The 5,355-nt window shown below is 44.9% G+C and overlaps 1 pseudogene; it reads right to left on the reverse strand.

Moving 5' to 3' along the window:
• Positions 1-337: 337 nt before the first annotated feature.
• On the reverse strand, positions 338-701 carry LOC148002293 (large ribosomal subunit protein mL51 pseudogene; annotated as a pseudogene).
• Between the last annotated feature and the right edge of the window lie 4,654 nt (positions 702-5,355).

Consider the following 5,355-nt stretch of genomic DNA (forward strand, 5'->3'; position numbering starts at 1 on the left):
GCCAGTATTTTCAACCCACCATGTGGGTCTTGGAATCGAACTCAGGTCATCCATCAGACTTGGCTGCAAGCTCCATTACCAGCTAAGCCATCGCTGGCCCTCATTTGTTTGTTTTGCAGATGGCTCCTTGCCAAGGCATCCTAGAATTCATGATGCTTCTGTCTCCATCTCTATTCCATTTTGTACATTATTATTTCACTAAGGATTTTTTTTTCCAGATTCCAGAGAAGCCCCACTTTATTACAGAGAGCACACAAAGCTCTCTCCTTGCTGGGATAAGTCCTGTTCCCCTTCTCCAGGGTAACAAATGTGTCACTCCAGTTCCCCATTTCCTATTCTATCCATATTTCCCATGCTGGTTAAAGTGTTTGATATAACCGACCCTTTTGTTAAGGTTGCATAGGTCCTCAGAGAACATTCTGTTTCCCACCATTTTCTTCTTTCAGATACAACACTGCAATTCATTTCCTCTAGAGCCTGGAAGCCATACTGGGCCCTTGATCAGTTCATTTGGATGCTTCTTGAAATCCCCCAGGATTCCAGTGTTGTCATATACATCAAACAGAGGCCTCTTCCTGTTCAGGAGATCAGCCACTCTGGGAGGGGGAAGAGTGAGCCTTACACAGACCAATAGTGGGACACCCAGAGAGAAGCCAGCCCCATAGGCTTCTGCTTGCCACCCAAGGGAGGCTCCCTGCCATTACTCTAGCCTGTCCACCTTAACAGTACAGCAAACCAACTGGAAAAAAATAGGGAGCCGGTGTGAATTTCAAAGTCAAGGCAGTGTGTAGTCCCAGCAGCGACTCACATGAGGGTGACCATAAGAGAAGCCATCTTCCCTTAGGGAGCACTCATTGAGGATTTTTGTCCTTGTCACCTAGAGGAGAGTCAGTTTGTTATATGTGTATTTGGTGTGTGCATGTGTGTGGGCCTATGTATGTGTCCAAGTGCTTGTACATATCTGCACTTGTTGGGGAGACTCAGGTTGACACCAGCGTCCTTCCTAGAGTTTATTAATCGCAGAGGTGGGGCTTTCGATTGAGCAGGCAGCCACCCTTCACAGCCAGTTTACCTCCCCAGCTTGTCCCAGGGATTCCTGTCTCTTCCTCCTGAGCGCTAGGGCAGTTGGGCCACTACACTGTTCCAACCTTTATGAGGATTATGGTGATCCAAGCATTGGGCTTCACACTGTATAGCGAACAGTTTACCCATGAAGCCCTCTCATGGCCTTTTGAAAAAATTTAAACCTAGTGGCTACATTCAGTTTGTATAATGGCAGAATTATGCCTACTTTATTCCGTCAAGAATTGTAAGTATTTAGAAAACGTTTTTAAAGCCTCCATATCTGTCGCTAAACTTGTAGGGGCAGAGAGGAAACAGGCTTTCAGTTGAAAATGGATCTTGGGATGTGATTGGGTATTTACCCAGCATGAGCAAAGCTTTGTATGCGACATCCTAGAGCCACTAAAGAAAAGGAAGGGAGGAAGGAAGAAATATTTAATATAAATTGTGGTTTTTTTTTTTTTCAGTTTGGAGATGGAGGAGTCTAATATTAAGGTACTGGCTCAGCAGTTGAGTAATCACTTAGAATCTGCCAGTGGAATCCTGGGGGCGTGGCTCAGTGGTAGAGCACTTGCCTAAAAATCCTCCATTGAATGGCTGGGGGCGTGGCTCAGTGGTAGAGCCCCTGCCTAGAATCCCCCAGTGAGGGGCTGGGGGCGTGGCTCAGTGGTAGAGCCTCTGCCTAAAATCCCCCAGTGAGGGGCTGGGGGCGTGGCTCAATGGTAGAGCCTCTGCCTAGAATCCCCCAGTGAGGGGCTGGGTCTGGATACTGTGTAGAAGTCAACATCTGGATCTGATCTGGATCAAGAATTTCAGTATGCATCATTTTATTTACCCTCCAATAATCCTACTCCTCATTTCTTAAAACTGTAATAGCTGGCAGAGCACAGATTAGCGGTCTCATGTATTTCCATATGCATGTTTCCATATGTGTGTATGCATGCATACATGGAAGGCAGAGGTCAATCTCAGGTGTCCTTCCTCATGTGCCATTCACATTGTATTAAGACAGAATCTCTTCATTAGCTTGGAGCTTAGCAATTCTACCAGGCTGGCTGGCCAGGGATTCTGAGAGATCTTGTCTCGCCACTCTGGGATTCCAGTTGTATTCTACAAACCTTTTATTTTTAAGTGGTTTGTAGGGTTGGAAGTAGGTTCATAGGCTTGCCTGGCCAGCATTTTACCAACTGGGTGATCTCCTCAGCCCTAGTTTATGGTTCTGAACCCAGGTCTCTCCTATCCATTTTGCAGTGAATTTTGTTAGCTTCTGTCATCCATCCCCCTCTTCCCCCCTATCTCTTGCGTGGCTGAAAGTGCTTGTCAGGTTCTGTTAAACTCAGGCCCTTCGCTCTGTTGAAACAGGCAATTGGTGGGAAGACAGCCTTCCTCAGAGGGTCGTAACTACACACAGCAAGAAGCAAAGTGGGCCCTCAGGAATATGCTCTGTGCACGGGAACCTTTTTTCTTATGGATTCTGCCATTAACACTTAGAGGGAGTTTTACTCTGGAGAGGAATTTGTCAGGGAACAGATCTTTCTTGGAATAGATCTTGCTGAATGCTGTCATATTCCTGGGTGGCTGCTTGTCACTCCTTGGGTATTTTTCTTTCCTTAGCTCAGCTGTCCTCATCTATCTGGGGCCCTATACCCCTTTTCCATGGAGTCTGCAAATCAAACACAAGATGACTAATGACATATAAGAAAGGGAATCAGTCCCTAACTGGGATGACAAAAAAGTCCCCCCTCCCTAACCCCCCTCTGCTGTGATGAAACACCAGGACCAAAAGCAACTCAGGGGAGGAGAGGGTTAATTTGCCTTCTAATTCCCAGTTACTGTCTGTCATTGAGGGGAAGACAGGGCAGGATTTGAAACAACCAGTTACATCACATCAGCAGTCAAAAGTAAGAGAGGAATGAATGGATTCTGTTGTGCTTAACACTTAGCTTTCTTTACTCTCTTAAGTTGTTTAGGAACCCCCTGCCTAGGGAATTGTTCTGCCTACAGTGGACTGAATCAATGAACAGTCTAGACAATTCCCTACAGAAATAGGTGAATCTCATCTAGATAATTCCTCAATTGAGTCACCATTCTCAGACCATCACAGGGCACAAGGCACTCCTTTTAGATGACACCCGACTGTAGCTGTATCTCTTTCAACTTATCTATAGTTCTTATTGATCTCATCCTTATAACCACATACTTGACATGAGGCTACTTAAAGGAAGAAGGTTCTATTTTGACTTTACAGTGTGAAGTTTGAGGGGATACACCCCATCATAGCAAATGATGTGTGGCAGAAACCAGTCAGAGTCTGTGGCTTGGATTTCTCAGATTTCAGTGGAACAAGAAATAGAGAACATACAGGAAATGGGACTCATGGACTTCTTTCAGGTAGATCTTATTATCTAAAGAATTTATAATCTTCTAAAACAGTGTCAACAGCTAGGGAACAAGTGTTTACTTTTTAAATTTATTTTTGCTGCAGTGGAGAATGAATCTAGGGCTTTGTTCACTCTAGGTAGATACTCTATACTGAAGCCTCATCTCCAGTTCCTCATGGGGGATTCTAGGCAGGGGCTCTACCACTGAGCCACGCCCCCAGCCCCTCACTGGGGGATTCTAGGCAGGTGCTCTACCACTGAGCCACGCCCCCAGCCCCTCACTGGAGGATTCTAGGCAGGTGCTCTACCACTGAGCCACGCCCCCAGCCCCTCACTGGCGATTCTAGGTAGGGGCTTTACTATGGAGTCACATCCTAGTCCAGGAATCTATGTATAAATACAATTTTATCACCTGGAAGATAGCTTGGAGATAACATGAGTGGGGCAGACACATTACTGTCCTCTTCTGGGGTATCACCATTCCATCTGACGAACATAATTATCAGCTTTGGAAGCTCTTTGAGATTTGTGTGTGCACAATTTAAAAATCTGGGGTCCTATTACACAGGCCTAAGTGATTATTTACATGTTAGGCTGCCTGCCTAAACACAGTTCCTGGTTTCTCTGCCTTCTCTGGAGACAGGTATGAGATAGGCAGTTCCACACTGTAATCTAATTGGCTTTTCTGAAACCACAGGAACATCCCTGGGGGCTCACTGGACAGCCAGTATCGGCCAGTTCATGAGCTTCAGGTTCATTGAGAGATTCTATCCAACACACACACACACACACACACACACACACACACACACACTCAGACACATACACACACGTGCACACACACGTGCACACACACATGCATGCACACACACAAACATACACACACATACACACACTCAGACACACACATACACACACACACTCATACACACATACACATACATACACACACATAAACATACACACTCAGACACATACACACACATACACACTCAGACACATACACACACATACACACTCAGACACACACACACATATACATACATACACACATATACACATACACACACACACACACAGGAATTGCAATTCCACTGTGGGATTGAATAGATTCATTTTGAATATTAAAAGGCTGTCCTGTCACTCAAGAAATCCTATGAGATTCTGGGGGTCATGAGGAGTCTAAGGAGACAGCTTAGTCAGTAGCTGACAGCTGTCTGCTGTCTGAGCTTGAGGACCTGAGTTTGATTCCCAGAACCCAAGTAAAAAGCCAAGTGCACCAATGAGAGCCCATAATCCCAGTGCTGGGGGTGTGGAGACAGGAGCATCCCTGGGGATCACTGGACAGCAGTATAGGTCAATTCATTAGCTCCAGGGTCATTGAGAGATCTTGTCCAAAAAATAAAAATGGTGGAGCGTGATTGAGGAAGACACACACACACACACGTATGTGCATCCATTACCTGGGCATGTTGGTAATTCCTGGCATCTCAGTACTTGGCAGACAGAGGCAGGGAGATCATGAGTTCCAGGCTAGTTTGAGCTACATAGTAATACCATGTCTCAAAGGGTTGGGGATAGCTCAGTAGTAGATTGATTGCCTCACAGTGACTAGCACCCAGTAGGGCTTCATTCTTAGCACAACTAAAGGACAGAAAAGTATTTCCTAATATATATGGAATATATATATATATGGGATTTATATGGGGTATATATTTGTGTGTGTCTATCTCTCTCTCTATATATTTAATATCTCTATAATCAAATATCTAACTATATTTATATATCTAAATATAATTATATATTTGAGACTTTGGACCAATTCTCACCCATGCAAGGGGCTGCCAATCCAGACTTTCCCTCTGGGAACAAAGGGAACAGGAATCTGACTTTTCAACCTCTATTTGCAAAG

The sequence above is a fragment of the Rattus norvegicus genome, chromosome 12 (genome assembly GCF_021556685.1).
Source record: "Rattus norvegicus strain SHRSP/BbbUtx chromosome 12, alternate assembly SHRSP_T2T, whole genome shotgun sequence".
NCBI lineage: Eukaryota > Metazoa > Chordata > Mammalia > Rodentia > Muridae > Rattus > Rattus norvegicus.